Source organism: Ailuropoda melanoleuca, chromosome 8 (genome assembly GCF_002007445.2).
Source record: "Ailuropoda melanoleuca isolate Jingjing chromosome 8, ASM200744v2, whole genome shotgun sequence".
NCBI classification, from domain to species: domain Eukaryota; kingdom Metazoa; phylum Chordata; class Mammalia; order Carnivora; family Ursidae; genus Ailuropoda; species Ailuropoda melanoleuca.
This window is the reverse complement of record NC_048225.1, coordinates 74,744,152-74,763,416: the sequence shown is the minus strand read 5'-3', so window position 1 is coordinate 74,763,416 and position 19,265 is coordinate 74,744,152. Positions and strand designations below refer to the sequence as shown.

Sequence of the window (19,265 nt, the reverse complement as noted above, 5' to 3'; positions counted from 1 at the left end):
CATTTATGTCTTATCTGCAACTTTAATAAAAAACTTCCCCTGGAACAGTTGGAAATTGGAATTTTCAATTTTTTAAAGACATATCCCATTAAGTAAGATCATGTTTGTTACATTGTGAAATATAACTATCATTCCTATTTTATTAAGAGCTTTTAAAATCAAAAACACACAAACAGAGAACAACAGGAAGAAAATAGATCATGTAGTAAACTATGTTTTAGTAGAAGCAATAAAAACAGAAAGCATGACATAAATGACAGAATTAAGACCAAGCAAGACTGACCTCCATAAATATAAATGAATCAATTACCTACTATAAAAAAAAGGCCATGTTTGGTCATAACAAAAAGCCCAACTCTATGTTTTGTATGAATAATGCTTAAAATAGGTGTCATGGAAGAGCTCAAATAATAGTTAATTTAAAAAAAAAGCCCCTCAGATCTCTTAAAATGATAAAAAGATGCTTAACCTGACCCATACAAGAGAAACATACAAATTACAATACTAAGATATCCCTTTTAACCCACCAGGTTGGCAAAAATCCTAAAGTTGAATAGCATGATATGTTGGTAAGGGTAAGTGAAACAGGCACTGTTATACAAAATTAGTGAGCATGTACATTGTTAAAACCCCCTTGGAGGCCAATATGGCGATAGCTCTCAAAATTATAAGTGCATACAGGACTTTGTCTTCATGTTTCTGCTTGCAGAAGTTTACCCTATGAGCACACCTAATGTGTGTATTTCGGACGATATTTGTTTCTGTATTGTTTATAATAGAAGAGTTCTTAAACAGTCTAAATGTTTAATAATATGGCCCCAATTAGACAAGTTATGCACATAAATACAATGTAATAATATGAATCCCTTAAAAGGAGTAAGATATAAATACATCATTATCTCTGAAGTACATTTTTAAGTTTAAAGAGCAAGGGTGGCACATTATAATTTAGTGTTAAAATATATGTACATATGCACGTACACAGACTCACACGTGCACATGTAGGCATACACGTGTCTGCAGGTGCAAAGGTTATTTCTGTAAAGACAGCTAGTGACTGTTCAGAGCGATTGCTTCTGGGAAGGAGAACTGGATGCCTGGGTGGGGAAACAGAGGTAGAATGCATAGCCACTGTTCACAGTATATTCTTCTGTGCCCATTGAATTTTGTGTCATTTGCATTACTCATTCGAAAAACATTTTTAAGAGCGAGGGCAAAATAGAGTTATTTCCAACAGATAAAAAAACTCTCAGAAATTTTACTTTCATCATACCTTTGCTGAAAGAAATATTAAAAATATATTCCCGCAAGAAACAGTCAATGCTACTGCCTGTTTCCAATAGTCAACATTAATGCTTAATACACTGTTTTTAGTGTTTCCAATGTCTCATTGAATTTAATCTTCCCAAAAGTTTGATGAAGTAGCTGCCATTAGTATCCTTAGATCACAGATGAGAGTTGGAAATTTTGAGGGATGAAATCGTTTGCTCGAGGTCACACAAAAGAAAAGTAGGAGTGTCGGTTTGCATCTAAGCAGGCTAATGGCAGAGCCTGTGTTCCCAGTAGGCTCCTGTTCTATTGTGTCTTCTTGTAAAGAGTGGAATGCAAAAGCTGCATCAGTAAAGCACAGTAATCATTCTAAGTAACTATTTCATTACCGTCATTATTGGTTTTTACAACATACATCAAAATCTAGAAAACACTGACTTCTTACTCTGGTGGGAGGAGTTTGGATTTTTAGGAGTACTAATCTCATTTTATTTGGGCACAAATACAAATTCTTCTTCCCTTTTTTAAAGCAAAATATATGTATTTAAGGAAAAATAAAAAGGACAGTGGGTAAAATAGTAAAGTATATAGTGAAGATAAAGAGAAACGTGATGTAACCCATGGAAGTTAGAAAAGGAGGAAGCCGAGAAAAACTCATGCTTACTAGAACAAAATAAATTAGCATAAAACTGACCATATCTATAATATTTAAATGCAAAAAGTAAATGAGTTCAAAAAGAAGAGGTTTTTAATGATATGCTATTTACAAAATAGAACCAAATGACGTAAGTCTGAAAATCAGAGATAGAAGGACACCAGGCAAAGATTAACACCAGGCAAAGATTAACCAGGTCAGAGAACACACCTTTACTAGACTTGCATCAGACCAAAGAAAATGTGAAGTGGTACCTATTCCACATTTTCCAGACTTTGTTTAATAAATGATTAAATCCATCATCTATAAATTTGTCTACAGGCTCCTTAAACACTTTTTACTGTTTAACCAGGGATGTGCATTTAGAGAGGAATTTTTCTGTCTTTTTTACTTTTTATTTAAAAAAACACTTTAAAATATTGACATACAAGCTAATTCTCTCAAGTTAGGAGGGGATCTTATATACCTTTAGTTATTTATTTTTTGGAAGCTTAGGTCATTTTGTTTTTGTTTTTGTCTTCCCCTTTTTGGATTAAAGAGAACCTTTGTCATTTTTTAAAAGCTCATGTTCATACGGAAGTCTCCCCTCCCACTCAGCTCTCCCTGGTGCCTTTTCCCACTTTGTTTTTACTGAAAAACGTTCACCCAGAATATGTGGTATAATAGTACGGAGGCTTTTCCTTTCAGGGTTAAGACGATGTTTTCTGCTTAACTTCTGTGTGGTCTTTTGGTGATTTCCAGAATTAAAAGACCCCTTATCTTAAGGAAATAGTCTTCAGTGACACCGAGGTTCTTCCTTTTGTCTAGTGACAACTTAAACCTCTGGAACCCTAGCTAAGAAGCAGTTAGGGAGTCCCAATTTATTTGAATAAGTATTCAATTCCAAGTTAAGCGCCTATATTGAACTATGTATTGGGAGATGGAGAGTTGACTAGGGTGTGACCCTTGCCTCAGCCGCTCCTAAGCAAATCAAGGTTTGCTGATCGCTCAAGGGATTTAATTTGTAGGGGAAGCAAAATGAAAGTGAGTGTGGCCTATGTTCAAATGAATCCTGGCCTTATGTCCAGAAACAGAGATGATCCCCCCATGAGAGTGACAATTCGTATCTTTTGTTTTTTGACTCTTGAAGCTTAAATGACCTAGTGCCCAGAGGATTAAACCAAGTCTCCAGCCCTCCTTTCCTGTCCTGTCCTTGTTTAATGAAAAGAAACCTACCATTGAATTGAGGGCCAAACACTTTAAGCTATTATTTTATTAATGTTTTCCAAATTACTTACGCAATCACGCTGCAGTTAGCTATTGAGTTTCTTGTCTAAGCGAAAACATTTAGTGAATGAAGGCAGAAAAAGACCATAGGGGAAACCGAAATGCAAAGTCTGCGTAGGGGCTGTTGGTTTTTTCCTTCATTTAAAAAAAAATGCAACCTGCATAAAAATGGGAATATGGACTTTCACCATCATCTCCTCATCTCATTTAATGCCAGAATGATTAGACACTGCATAGGGTTACAGTTGTTCCTGTTCATGTTTAAGAACAATACTATATTGCCTGGAGGAAGACTTTTTAGGACAGGTAGAAGATGCAAGCTTAGTAAGACCAGAGTAGCTGTGGATAACTGGAAATATGAACACAAAATTCCATTTAGAAAATACATGTACGCATGGGTGCAGGGTAAGATATTCTTGATATTCTGAGTTAATATAGAGAATACCATCATTACTGACAATTAACAATGATTAAGCCATTTTATTATGTAAATTAGGTGAGAACCTTTTTAAAGGATTGATCACAGCTGAGCTTCCCTAAAGCTGCACTACAGGATATGGCTGTGCTAAGAGCTGGTCATAGGTGTGCTGTGAGATACCGATCCTCTCAGCCCTTGAGAAGGCCAAGAGAGACATGGACTGGGCCCTTCCACCAGACGGAGGGCTCTGGCTGATGAAATCATTTTGGTTTGTTTGGGACTTTCCTAGTTTTTTTTTTTAATTTTTTTTAATATATGATGTTAGTCACCATACAGTACATCCCTGGTTTCTGATGTAAAGTTCGACGATTCATTAGTTGTGTATAACACCCAGTGCACCATGCAATACGTGCCCTCCTTACTACCCATCACCAGTCTATCCCATTCCCCACCCCCCTCCCCTCTGAAGCCCTCAGTTTGTTTCCCAGAGTCATAGTCTCTCATGCTTCATTCCCCCTTCTGATTACCCCCCTTTCCTTATCCCTTTCTTCCCCTACCAATCTTCCTAGTTCTTATGTTCCATAGATGAGAGAAATCATATGATAATTGTCTTTCTCTGCTTGACTTATTTCACTTAGCATTATCTCCTCCAGTGCCGTCCATGTTGCAGCAAATGTTGAGAACTCATTCTTTCTGATAGCTGAGTAATATTCCATTGTATATACGGACCACAGCTTCTTAACCCAGTCATCTGTTGAAGGGCATCACGGTTCCTTCCACGATTTAGCTATTGTGGACAATGCTGCTATGAACATTGGGGTGCATATGGCCCTTCTCTTAACTACGTCTGTATCTTTGGGGTAAATACCCAGTAGTGCAATGGCTGGGTCATAGGCTCAATTTTTAACTTTTTAAGGGACCTCCACACTGTTTTCCAGAGTGGCTGTACAAACTTGCATTCCCACCAACAATGTAGGAGGGATCCCCTTTCTCCACATCCTCTCCAACAATTGTTGTTTCTTGCCTTGTCTATCTTTGCCATTCTAACTGGCGTAAGGTGGTATCTCAGTGTGGTTTTGATTTGAATTTCCCTGATGGCTAATGATTTTGAACATTTTTTCATGTGTCTGTTAGCCATTTGTATGTCTTCATTGGAAAAGTGTCTGTTCATATCTTCTGCCCATTTTATGATTTGTTTATTTGTTTCTCGTGTATTGAGTTTGAGAAGTTCTTTGTAGATCTTGGATACCAGTCCTTTATCTGTGGTGTCCTTTGCAAATATATTCTCCCATTCCGTGGGCTGTCTCTTAGTTTTTTTGACTGTTTCCTTGGCTGTGCAGAAGCTCTTTATCCTGATAAAGTCCCATAAGTTCATTTTATCTTTTATTTCTCTTGCCTTTGGAGATGTGTCGTGAAAAAGGTTGCTCTGGCCGATGTCATAGAAGTTGTTGCCTATGTTCTCCTCTAGAATTTTGATGGATTCCTGTCTCACATTGAGGTCTTTCATCCATTTGGAGTTTATTTTTGTGTATGGTGTGAGAGAGTGGTCAAGTTTCATTCTTTTGCATGTAGCTGTCCAATTTTCCCAGCACCATTTATTGAAGAGACTGTCTTTTTTCCACCGGATGTTTTTTCCTGCTTTATCAAAGATTAGTTGCCCAAAGAGCCGAGGGTCCATTTCTGGGTTCTCTATTCTGTTCCATTGGTCGATGTGTCTGTTTTTGTGCCAGTACCATGCTGTCTTTGTGATCACAGCTTTGTAGTACAGCTCGAAATCCGGCATTGTGATGCCCCCAGCTTTGTTTTTCCTTTTCAACAGTTCCTTGGTGATTCGGGGCCTTTTCTGGTTCCATACAAATTTAAGGACTATTTGTTCCAGTTCTTTGAAAAACGTCATCGGTATTTTGATCGGGATAGCATTGAAAGTGTAGATTGCTCTGGATAGCATGGACTTTCCTAGATTTAGAACTAAATGTCTTGTGTCTTGGGAAATCCCTCAGTCCTAGGCAAACCAGAATGCTGTCCCCCTACATCAAGGCAGTCTGGGTGCGGAAGGGTCTGTGCAGGTCTCCGTGTCCCCATAGGCAGGAAGAACGTAAGCTGCATTTAGCTCTTTCAGCTGTGTTGTGAGGAACTGAGCATTAGCATGACCAAGAAGGTTCTCTTCCATCTGATCATAAGCTTTACTAATGCCATGTTTTTAAAGACATTTGTCCATTTAACCTAAGTTGTTAAATTACTGATGCAAAGTTGTTTCGAATATTTCTCATTCTTTTCATGCTTGTAATGACGTATCCCATTTTATATTGGTGTTGGACACTTCTCTCTCTCTCTGCCTTCCCCTCTCCCCCTAGTCAGTCCCATTCCCTGCCAGTTCTACCTCCCTACCTCTCTCTCTCTCTCTGTCCCTCCCTCTCCCTTTTTGCTTTTTAAGTCAAACTTGATAGAGATTATTCAGGTTTCTGTGCTCTTATGATGAATTGACCCTTTTAATATTATGAAATATACCTCTTTATCTCTCTTAATTCTTCTCACCTTAAAGTCTACTTTGATATCAGTGTAATCATATGAACTGCTTTTTGGTTAATGTTTACTTGGTATGTCTTTTTTTCTATTCTTCAAAGCATTGCATATTTTTATATTTATGGTGTTATTTCTTATGCAGCTGTAATTGTATTTTTTTAATCCAGTCTGAAAATCTTAACTGAAACATTTCATTCATATATATATATATATGATGCAGTTATTGATATAGCTGGGTTTTGGTCTACCATTTTGTTATTTGTTTTCCATTTTTCCCCTTTTTCTGTTTTTTATTTTTGTTTTTTATTTTTAAAAAATTATTCCTTCCCTGCCTTCCCTTATTAAAATAAGTTTAAAAAAATATTCCTTTTTATCTCCTCTGTTAGGCTTTTGTTATAGTTTTTAATGTCCTTGTTTTGGTGGTTACCTAAAAATTACAAGATGCAAATTAGTATGGTCTATCTTAATACATTCACTGTTTTTAGATGAAATAGAACATTTGAACAGACTAATTACTAGCAATGAACTTGAATCAGCAATCAAAAAAAACTCCCAATAAACAAAAGCCCTGGACCAGATGGCTTCACAGGCAAATCCTACTAAACGTTTAAAGAAGAATTAGTAGCTATTCTTCTCAAACTATGCCAAAAAAAAATAGGAGAGGAAAGAAAACTTCCAAATTCATTCTATGAGGCCAATATTACCCTGATACGAAAGCTAGACAGACAAAAAAAGGCCAATATTATCCTGATACCAAAGCTAGACAGACAAAAAAAGAACTACAGGCCAGTAACTCTGATGAACATAAATGTAGAAACCCTCAACAAAATACTAAAAAACTAAATTCGACAATACATTAAAAAAAACCATTCACCAGGATCAAGTGGGATTTATTCCCAGGATGCAAGCGTGGTTCAATATTTGCTTATCAATCAATGTGATATATCACATCATCTATTGTATGGTGACTAACATAATATAATAAAAAATATTATTATAAAAAAACCATATGATCATTTCAATAGATGCAGAGGAAGATTTTGACAAAGTATGACATCCATTCATGATAAAAACCCTCAACAAAGTAGGTCTAAGGGGAATATAGTAACATAATAAAGGCCTTATTTGAAAAACCCACACTAAACATCATAAGAAATGGGGAAAAACAGAGCTTTTCCCCCAAGGTCAGGAACAAGACAAGGATGTCCATTCTCACCTCTTTTATTCAACACAGTACTGGAAATCCTAGCCACAGCAGACAACAAAAAGAAATAAAAGACATCCACATTGGTAAGGAAGAAGCAAAACTTTCACAAGTTTGCAGATGATATGATACTATGTATAGAAACCCTAAAGATGCCACCAAAAAACAACTAGAACTGATAAATGAATCCAGTAAAGTTGCAGGATATAAAATCAATGTATGCAAATCTGTCACATTTCTATACACTCATGATGAGGCAGCAGAAAGAGAAAGAAAACAAGACCATTTACAATTGCACCAAAAATAAATTTAACCAAGGAGGTGAAAGACATGTACTCTGAAAAGTATAAAATATTGGTGAAAGAAATTGAAGATGACACAAAGAAATGGAAAAACATTCCATGCACATGGGTTGGAAGAACAAATATTGTTAAAATGTTTATACTACCCAAATCATCTACAGATTTAATGCAATCCTTATCAAAATACCATCAGCATTTTTTCACAAAGTAGGCCAAACAATTTAAAATTTGTATAGAACCGCAAAAGACCCTGAATAGCCAAAGCAATCTTGAACAAGAAAAACAAAACTGGAGGTATCATAATTTCAAACTTCAAGTTATATTACAAAGTTCTACTAATCAAAACAGTATGGTACTGGCACAAAATAGACACACAGGTCAATGGAACAGAATAGAAAATCTAGAAATAAACCCACAATTATATAGTCAATTAATTTTCAACAAAGCAGGAAAGAATATCCAATGGGAAAAGGACAGCCTCTTTGATAAATAGTGTTGGGAAACTGGACAGGTACATGCAAGAGAATGAAGCTAGACCACTTACATATACCACACACAAAAATGAACTCAAATTAGATTAAAGACCTACACATGAGTCCTGGAACCATAATAATCCTAGAAGAAAGCACAGGCAGTAATTTCTCTGACATTGGCCTTAGCAACGTTTTTCTAGATATGTCCCCAGAGGCAAGGGAAATAAAAGCAAAAACAAACAAACAACAACGACAACAAAAAACAACTATTGGAACTACATCAAAATGAAAAGCGTCTGCACGGCAAAGGAAACAGTCAACAAAACTAAAAGGCAACCAATGGAATGGGAGAAGATATTTGCAAATGGCGTATCTGATAAGGGGTTAATATTAGAAAAGACTATGGACTCTGAGAAACAAACTGAGGGCTTCAGAGGGGAGTGGGGTGGGGAATGGGCTATAGGCTGGTGATGGGTAGTAAGGAGGGCACGTATTGCATTGTGCACTGGGGGTTATACGCAGCTAATGAAACATCGAACTTTACATCGAAAAAAATTAAAAATTAAAAATTAAAAAAAAAAAACNAGTGGGGTGGGGAATGGGCTATAGGCTGGTGATGGGTAGTAAGGAGGGCACGTATTGCATTGTGCACTGGGGTTATAAGCAGCTAATGAAACATCGAACTTTACATCGAAAAAAATTAAAAATTAAAAATTAAAAAAAAAAAACCCAGCAACAACACAAAAGAAAACTTTTCTGTTGAGCAACTGATGAATTTTCTGTCTGGCTCTTTTTTAGATGTATATAATCATTTTTTGGTTTTCCTTCTTTCCTAGGCTTGATCTTGGGCATTATGTCACAGGTAGGCAGAGAATGTGAGTGAAGGAATGAAGGAATGAATGAATGAATGAATGACATATATGAAAGTATTGAGGAAAACATACATGCTATCCAAAAGCAAAGGGAAGTTATCAGGATCCTAGCAGTGCTAGAGATCTGTCTCTTTAAGACATTAATGCTCTTGTCAATCTTACTTTTTTAGTTCACATTTTTTCTTGTAATGAGATTATAAACGTGTATCAGTGTTCATGTCTTATCTCTTTTATTCTATATGATTCATTTGGTGGTGTGGCAGTTTTCAAGTTTAAATTGGAAGGTAGCTTCTTCTGGCATTCTGCTTATAGTTACAAATACCAAATTCAAAACATATGATTGGTGAAGTCAAGTCATATGCACATTTAACTCATAAAATTCAACCATACATGCTGCGCCAACTTAAAATAAAGAACACTTAGAATAGGGTGGAAGGTTTCACCCACAATTTCCCTTGATGAGTGCAAGAGCCAGGCAGAGTGTGAATGGGGAGATGTGAATCTGATCTTCCTTTAGATGCTTTTGTGGGGTGAGCATCCTACTTCCCTGACCTCAGAGCCTCACACCCAACAGAGCACAATGCCATCATACAAACACATGCATAGTTTACTAGATGTTCTTTTAAATCCTAACTTAAACCCTTCAATTACCCAGTAGCATTTGCATGCCCTATCATTTGACTATCACAAATATTTTTCTCATGGAAGAGTGATGTAATCAGAGGCCATCTACAACAATATGACATGTATCCTGCATAGTTTATTAAATGCTTCCAAGAGATACCACCTATACCCATAGAACAAAAACCCCAAAGCACAAAAGTATGCGATAGGTTTTTTAAAAAAGGATATTTGTGGTAATTTAAATCTTAAGTGTATATTGAGGATAAAGAAGGTTGGAAAGGAAGGCTATACTACAAAGTTAATTAAAATGTTGTTCTAAGAATTTAAGACTTGAGTTTTTTGTTACAAAAAGCCATCATCTTATTTGACTCTCAAATATCCTCGTGAGAAACTATGACCCAAGTAATTTTGGAGTTTTGCACACATACCTGTGGTGGGACTTAAGCTCAGATGTCCCAATTCAAATTTGATGCTCTTTCAACTCTGCCAGACAGCCTTTCTCAACAGAATCTAAGCCACTACTTACACCCACATTCAGGCCAGTCTTGTTATTTGCTCACTACTGCTCTGGTCGTGATCTGCCCTCCTGCATCTTTTGGGATAGCCCAACCCTGACAAGGGTTCTGGACCTTCCCTTTATTTGGAGTTTCAAGATGGTGGCAAATCTAAAGAGTTGTCAAAAGCAGACAGTTGGAATGTAGAATTACTGGGCTGTGCAATTTCTGTGGAAAATTCAAAACACCCTGCACTTAACACAATGCCAGAGCTGATTAGTACAGTTTATTGCTAAGCCCCAGGGGACACCTGCAGGCTTTTACCTTCAGTCTAGAACCCCTGGCCCGAGGGAAGGTGTAATGCCACGTTAGTTCCGCACTCTTTCTATTAGAGTTTACTCAAAGCTGCCGACACCAGATGTGTTACAAACGAACGTTAATTCTCCTCCAGCATCTGGATCACATGTACAATGAGGGGCAAGATTTATGCCCTGCTGAAGCATTCCCCAGTTTTTAGCACAGAAGTGATTGAACTCCAGATGTTAACAAGATGCAGAGACCTTTTAGTATGATTAAAAACATGATTTCTTGTTTTGCTCATGACAAAAACCATTGGATTAACTTATTAGAAGTGGAGCTGCCGTCCTGTTCATTGGAAGCTGTGTCTGCTTTAGCTATTGGAGCTTGTCGTCGAAGATTTTATGTAGAAAGAATGAGTTAGCAACTCCTAAAATCAACAACTTCAGGGGCCCTCTTGACATCAGGGGTTACAAAGGTAGAAATTTTCTAGGAATTATGATCAAGATTTGGATGTGAATGAAAATCAACACAAGTATTTACATGACTTAATCAAATTAGGATCTTCTTCTTTTCAATACTTGTATTATCAAGAAACATGGAACCACAACCTTAGAGCCCAAGGGCTAGAAATCTCCTTCAGAGATCTTCCGGTCTGCTCTTCCCTTCCTCAGCCCTTCCCTTCCTCTGCCTCACAAGGAAGAAGAGAATGGTCTTCTAGTGTTGGACAACTGAGCCAAAAAGATTCAGTTTTCAAAATACAGGTTTCAAAACCAGTAAACAATGAACTTGCTGCATTCAAATCTTCTATTTTCGAAGTACAGTATTTCCTCAATGATAAGATGTACTTTGCCCATAATTGACTTTTTTCATGGTTGGAATGCATCTCATATTTAGCGTTAATATTTAGTAAGCTTGCTTACTTATTTTTGTGTCCACAGTTGCTATTAAATCAATGGTGCTTATGATAATTAAGGCATCTTAGAATTCAGAAAATATGGTAACTATTGATTTCATTAGACAGAAACCCTGAACTAATAAGCAATCAACTAGAATTTTTACTACTACCATAATCTAGGAATCTGTAAAATGTATTGTTATGCTGATGAGAAAATGACTTCCTGTAGAGAGACTCATTTTATGGTGTTCTCAGAATTTCCTAGTCAGGATAAAGAGGTAACTAAATTGATTTTAATATAAAATTTTAAAATAGAGGGGCGCCTGGGTGGCTCAGTCATTAAGCGTCTGCCTTCGGCTCAGGGTATGATCCCAGAGTCCTGGGATTGAGCCCCACATCAGGCTTCTCTGCTAGGAGACTGCTTCTTCCTCTCCCACTCCTCCTGCTTGTGTTCTCTCTCTTGCTGGCTGTCTCTATCTCTGTCAAATAAATAAATAAAATCTTTTAAAAAATTTTTAAAATAGAAAATATGATCATGTTGAATTGTCTTCATTAATCATGGACTTAGCCTAGTATTCCCAACATGATTTTCAAGAGTTTGTGGACTTACTACTTGAATGATTTACGAATTTTAAGACCTTAAGTTACTGTTCAATTTCTCTCAGTGCCTTTGGTTGTTTATACTGTTCTAGTGTCTGCCATGATAGCATTCATTTTCTTCTTATATCTGTTGTGTGACGCTGAAAAGTATAGTAACTATACCTATAATGTGTGTCAGTGAAAAATCATGTACTCATAATCATGAGCGGTGAATCATTCTTTACAACTTTATCTATGGTTAAGAACCAAGGAATCAGGAAGTGCTTTAAAAAAAATTGCTGTTTGACTCTGTATTTCCCTTGTCAGACATGTAGTAGACCTCAGCCCATTTCACATTTGCCCCCAAGACCAACTCATTGTACATTTAACTGAAGATTTTGTAGAGAATGGGAGGTAGGTGCTGAATTTCCATCATAAACTTAGGGCAGAAAATGTAAATACAACTCTTAGCTAACAAAAATCTCCTGTAGACATTTTAATTCTTCTCCAATAATTGTTTGCTTTGTTTTGGTTTCATTTCCTCTTCTCAAACACAATAACAATCTTGTATTATTTTTCTTTTCTTCTAGGATTTTCTGTCAGCAACTTACATTTCCCCAAGTTTGTATATAACAAATCATTGAGGACATACTGTGAGGCAGTCATTTGCCTACTGTGAACAGATACATTCCAGGTAATAGGAATACGATGGTGAACAAAACAAAATCCCTGCTCTCCCTGCCCTTGTGGGGCTTACTTTCTCCCAAGGAGTGGGGCTGATGTGTATGGCAGATGTCAGATGATGGTAAGTGCCATGAAGAAAAAATGTACCAGGCTAGGGCTGAGAAGACAGAAAGTGTGTGTGTTTGTGTGTGTGTGTGTGTGTGTGTACAGGAGCCCGGGAGGTATAATATTACCAGATATATGTATTACAAACACCTCCCCCAATCTGTGGTTTGCATTCTAATTTCCTAGACATGTCATTTGAAGAGCAGAAGTTGATTAAGTCAAGTTTATCTTTTTTTCCTGTTATCATTAGTGAAAATCTTTGTCTTCTTGATCAAACTAGCAAAATGTTCATAATTTTCATTGGTGTTTTAAAGAAACAGCTCTTTGGGTTTTAATTTTTCTCTGTTGATTTTTTTCTTCTCTATTTCACTGACTTTTGCTCTTGTCTTTATCATTTCCTTCTTTGCATTTCTTTTATGCTTAATAGTATCATCTTTTTCTAGCTTCTTAAAATGAAAGCTTAGATCACTGATGGCAGACATTCTTTTTTTCCAGTATAAGCATTATAGCTGTAATTTATCTCCAGGCACTGTTTTCATTGCATTCCACAAATTTTGATATAGTGTGTTCCCATTTTCATGTGGTTGAAATATTGTCTTAATTGCTTTGTAATTTTCTTTTTTAATTCATTGGTTATTGAGAAGTATGTTGTTTAATTTTCAAATACATGGTGAATTTCATATATCTTGTGTTATTAATTTATTTTTAAATTTTCTTGAGGTCAAAGAATATACTCTGATTTTAATTCATTTAATTTTTCTAGACTTGTCTTATAGCCTCATATAGGTCAATCTTAGTAAATGTTCCATTTATACTTGAAAAAAAATGTTTGTCCTGCCATTGTTGGTATATGTCAAATAGTTTTCAAGTTGTTTGATAGTGTTCAAACTTTCCAGACTGATTTTCTGTCACATTGTTTTGTTGCTGGCAGAAATGTGTTTATGCATCCAATTATAATTTTGGATTTTTCGATTTCTACTTTCATGTTCATGAGTTTTTGTTTCTGAAGTTCTGTTATTGACAGTATACACATCTAGGAATATATCTTTTTGATGAACTTATTCCTTTATTATTATGAAATGGTCTTTAAATTTCTGCTAATATTTTTTGTTCTGAAGTATATTTTGATATTAATATGGCCACATTACCTTTCCTATGGTTAGTATTTGCCTGGTATATCTTTTTCCATTCTTTTACTTTTAGCCTGTTTCTGTCTTTTTATTTAAAATGCATTTCTGGGGGCGAGGAGTTAAGATGGCAGAGTAGGAGACCCTAAATTCAGCTGGTCCCTGGAATTCTGCTAGATATCTATCAAATCATTCTGAACACCTGTTAAATCAATCAGAGATCTGAGAAAAGAAATACTCCAATTCCACTAATAGAAAAATGGCCACTTTTTGGAAGATAGGTGTGGAGATGTGAATCCAGAAGATACTGCATGGGGAGGGAGCCTGCTTAAAAGAGGCTACAGCAAAGTATCATAAGCAGCAGAGTGCAACATCAGAACTTTTAGAAGTCTGCTCTGGTGGGGGACGTCCCTGGCTTAAAGATGTTCAGGTGGCAGAGGGGGGTAGAATCCCAGGTGGGATAGGGTGGTCTCAGGAACTCCCGGGTCACAAGAAGAACAGGGATGCCTGACTGTGGCAGAGTTCCCAGGCATCAGAGCAGGAAAGTCAGCTGCAAACAGTGAGTCTAGGATTTAATCAATATGAATATAAGTCAGATGTCGGAACTAGAATTCAAAACAACGATTATATTAGCTGGGCTTGAAAAAAGCATAGAAGACACTAGACAATCCCTTACTGTAGAAATAAAAGAACTAAAATCTAATCAGGACAAAATTAAAATGCTATCACTGAGATGCAATAAAAAATGGAAGGCTTTGGCGGTAAATGAGGCAGAAGAGAGAGTCAGTGATATAGAAGACAAAATGATGAAAAATAAGGAAGCTGAGAAAAAGAGAGATAAACAGCTACTGGATCATGAAGAGAGACTTTAAGAAATCAGCAGTACCATAAAGCAAAATAATATTTGAAAAATAGGGGTCCCAGAAAGTGTAGAGAGAGAGGGACAGAAGGTCTATTTGAACAAATTATAGCTGAGAACGTCCCTAATCTGGGGAAGGAAACAGGCATTCAAGTCCAGAAGGCATAGAGATCCCCCCTAAAAATCAATAAAAATAGGTCAACACCTCAGCATATAATAGTGAAACTTGCAAATTTCAGAGATAAAGAGAAAATCCTGAAAGCAGCTTGGGACAAGAGGTCCTTAACCTACAAAAGTAGAAATATAAGGCTGACAGCAGATCTTTCCACAGAGACCTGGCAGGCCAGAAAGGATATATTCAATGTGCTAAATGGGAAAAATATGTAGCCAAGAATACTTTATCCAGCAAGGCTCTCATTCAGAATAGAAGGAGAGATAAAGAGTTTCCAGGACAAACAGAAGCTAAAAGAATTTGTGATCACTACACCAGCCCTGAAAGAAATATTATAGGGGATCCTTTGAGCAAAGAGAGAGACTAAAAGTAACAAAGACCAGAAAAGAACAGAGACAATCTACAGAAACAGTGACTTTACAGGTAATACAATGTCAATAAATTATCTTTCAATAATTACTCTGAATGTAAATGGACTAAATGCTCCACTAAAAATAGACAGGGTATCAGATTGGATAAAAAAACAAGACTATTGATACACTATCTTCAAGAGACTCATTTTAGACCCAAAGTCACCCCCAGATTGAAAGTGAGGGGGTGGGGAACCATTTATCATGCTAATGGACATCAAAAGAAAGCTGGGGTAGCAATCCTTATATCAGACAAACTAGATTTTAAGCAAAAGACTATAATAAGAGATGAAGAAGGACACTATATCATAGTAAAAGGGTCTATCCAACAAGAAGATCTAACAATTGTAAATATTTATGCCCTTGCCTTGGGAGCAGCCAGTTATATAAACCAATTAATAACAAAATTAAAGAAATGTATTGATAATACAATAATAGTAGTGGACTTTAACACCCCACTCATAGCAATGGACAGATCATCTAAGCAGAAGATCAACAAGGAAACAAGGGCTTTGAATGACACACTGGACCAGATGGACTTCACAGATATATTCAGAGCATTTCATCCTAAGCAACAGAATATACATTCTTCTTGAGTGCTCATGAAACATTCTCCAGAAAAGATCACATACTAGGTCACGAATTGGGCTCAACTGGTACCAAAAGACTGAGATTATACCATGCATATTCTCAGACCACATAATTCTTTAAAACTTGAACTCAATCACAAGAGAAAATTTGGAAGGAACACAAATGCATGGAGGTTAAAGAACATCCTACTAAAGAATAAATGGGTCAACCGGGAAATTAAAGAATTGTAAAAGACTCATGGAAATAAATTAAAATGGAAACACAACAGTTCAGAACCTTTGGCATGCAGCAAAGGAGGTCCTAAGAGGGAAGTATGTAGCAATTACAGGTCTTTCTCAAGAAATAAGAAAGGTCTCAAATACACAACCTAACCTTACACATAAAGGAGCTGGAGAAAGAACAGCAGATAAAACCTAAATCCACCAGGAGAAGAGAAATTAGAAAGATTAGAGCATAAATCAATAAAATAGAAATCAAAAGAACAGTAGAACAGATCAATGAAACTATGAGCTGTTTCTTTGAAAGAATTAATAAGTTCAATAAAACTCTAGCTAGACTTATCAAAAAAGAAATGAGAAAGCACTCAAATAAATAAAATCATAAATGAAAGAGGAGAGATTGCAAGCAACACTGAAGAAATACAAACAATTTTAAGAGCATATTATGAGCAACTATTTGCCAACAAATTAGGCAATCTGGAAAAAATGGATGCATTCTTAGAAATATAAATTACCAAAACCGAAATAGGAAGAAATAGAAAATCTGAACAGACCCATAAGACCCAGCTCTCCAAAGAAGACATAAAATGGCCAGCAGGCACATGAAAAAATGCTCAATAGCACTTGGCATCAGGGAAATGCAAATCAAAACCACAATGAGATACCACCTCACACTTGTCAGAATGGCTGAAATGAACAACTTAGGGAACAACAGATGTTGGTGAGGAAGCAGAGAAAGGGGAACCCTCTTACACTGTTGTTGGGAGTGCAAACTGATGTAACCACTCTGGAAAACAGTATGGAGGTTCCTCAAAAAGTTAAAAACAGAGCTACCCTATGACCCAGCAACTGCAATATTAGGTATTTATCCAAAGGATACAAACCTAGTGATTCAAAGGGGCACATGCACCCCAATGTTTATAGTATCAGTGTTCATGATAGCCAAAATATGGGAAAAGCCCAGATGTTCATTGACAGAAGAAGGGATAAAAAAGATGTGATATATATACGTATAAACCATATGTGTGTGTGTGTGTATATATATATGTGTGTGTGTATATATATATAATGGATTATTACTCAGCCATCAAAAAGAGTGAAATCTTGCCATTTGCAATGACATGGATGGAACTACAGTGTATTATGCTAAGCAAAATAAGTCAGCCAGAGAAAGACAATTATCATATTATTTAACTCATGTGAAATTTAAGAAACAAAACAGATGAACATAGGAAGAGAAGGAAAAATCAAATAAGACAAAAACAGAGAGGGAGACAAACCATAAGAGACTCTCGACCATAAGAAACAAACTGAGGGTTGCTGGAAGGGAGGTGGATGGGGGATTGGGTAACTGGGTGGTGGGCATTAAGGAGGGCAGTTAATGAAATGAGCACTGGGTGTTATATGCAACTGATGAATCATTAAATTTTACCTCTGAAACTAATAATGTACTATATGTTAATTAAATTTAATTTAAATAAATTTTTTTTAAAAAAGTATTTCTGGGGCATTTGTGTGGCTCAGTAATTTCAGCATCTGACTCTTAATTTCAGCTTGGATCAAGTCCTTAGGGTCCTGAGATTGAACCCTGCATGGTGCTCCACACTGACCATGCAGTCTGCTTAAGGATTCTTTCTCTCCTTCTCCCCCTGCCACTCCCTACTCTTACTGGCTCTCAAAAATAAATAACAAATAATAAACAAACAAATAAATAAATAATAAATAAAGCATTTCTTTTAGACAGATATAATTTTGTCTTGCTTTTTTATCCAGTGTAATTCCTGCCTTTTAATCGAAATGGCCAGCTATATCTCTTTATTTTCTTAAGTGATTACTCAAAGTTTACAGTATACATCTTTAACTTCTTAAGGTTTGCCTTTAAATAATACTGTACTATTTCATGTGTAATATAACATCTTTACCACAGTACATATACTTCCATTTGCTGTACCCCATTTGTTGTGCTAATATTGTCATTGGTGCATTTCTACACATAAAGCCCCAAATACATTGTTATTGTTTTAAACAGTTGATTTTTTAAAAACAAAGTAAATGGCGAGTAAACTGAAACTTGTGTATTTATCTATATATGCCATTTCCAGCTTTTTAAATTATTTTGTATAGATCCAAGTTTCTGTCTGGTATTCCTCGTATCTGAAGTATGGCCTTTAATATTTCTTTAAGTAGACATTTGCTAGTGAAAGCTTCCTCAGCTTTGGTTTATATTTAAATGTTTTCATTTACACCCATGCTTGAAAGTTATTTTTAATTAATATCAAATTCTAAGTGAACATATTTTATGTTCAGCACTGTTCAGGTACTGTTCCATTGTCTTCTTGCTTTTTTATTTCTAGTGAGAAGTCATTAGTCATTCTTATATTTATTCTCCTGCATGTAATGTGGCTTTTTCTCTGGCTGCTTGATAATGATATACCTTCCTCTGGTTTTCTTTTGCTTCTTGACTATATGGGCTTCTTCAATATATGGGTTATAGTGTTTATCAATTTTGGGAAATTTTCTGCCTTTATGTCTTCAAATAGTTTTCCCACTGGGAATCCCTTTATATATGTATGTTAACCACATGATGTCCCACAAGTCACTAAGTCTTATCTTTTCCTTAAACCATTTTTCTCTGTGTTCTGGAGTCTAGACAGTTTCTCTTGATAGGTTTTCAAGTTCGTTGATCTTTTCTTATGAAGCGTATAATCTGAAATTATTCCTTTCTAGTAAAGTTCTAGAGATGAGGCTTATCAAAATGAGGTTCATTTTGATTCTTTACAGTTTCTACTTCTTTTGTTCTTATGTTTATGTTTTACTTTAAATTTATTATTATGTTTATAATAACTGTTTTAGGGGCACCTGGATGGCTCAGTCATTAAGTGTCTGCCTTCAGCTCAGGTCATGATGCCAGGGTCCTGAGATCAAGCCCCACATCGGGATCCCTGCTCAGCAGGGAGCCTGCTTCTCCCTCTCCCACTCCCCCTGCCTCTGTTCCCTCTCTCACTGTGTCTCTCTCTGTCAAATGGATAAATATAATCTTTTTTAGAGAATAGATGTGTTAATATCCTTGTGGGCTAATTCTACCATCTCTATTATTTCTGTATCTGTTTCTATTGATTCATTTTTATTTTGGTTATGGGTTATATTTCCAAGCTTCTTCAGTGGAAGTCTAGAGTTGCCTTTCTTCTTGAGTTAGTCTAGTCCTACAACTAAGGTGTAGTCCTT

At 36.2% G+C, this 19,265-nt stretch overlaps 1 long non-coding RNA gene across 1 annotated transcript in view; it reads left to right on the top strand.

Moving 5' to 3' along the window:
- The window catches only part of LOC117803407, a 76,661-nt gene that overhangs the window by 44,626 nt on the left and 12,770 nt on the right, over positions 1 to 19,265 (top strand). Inside the window, exon 3 of the long non-coding RNA XR_004627242.1 lies at positions 12,465 to 12,568. This is a non-coding gene — a long non-coding RNA (uncharacterized LOC117803407). The remainder of the gene's footprint in view (positions 1 to 12,464; positions 12,569 to 19,265) is intronic.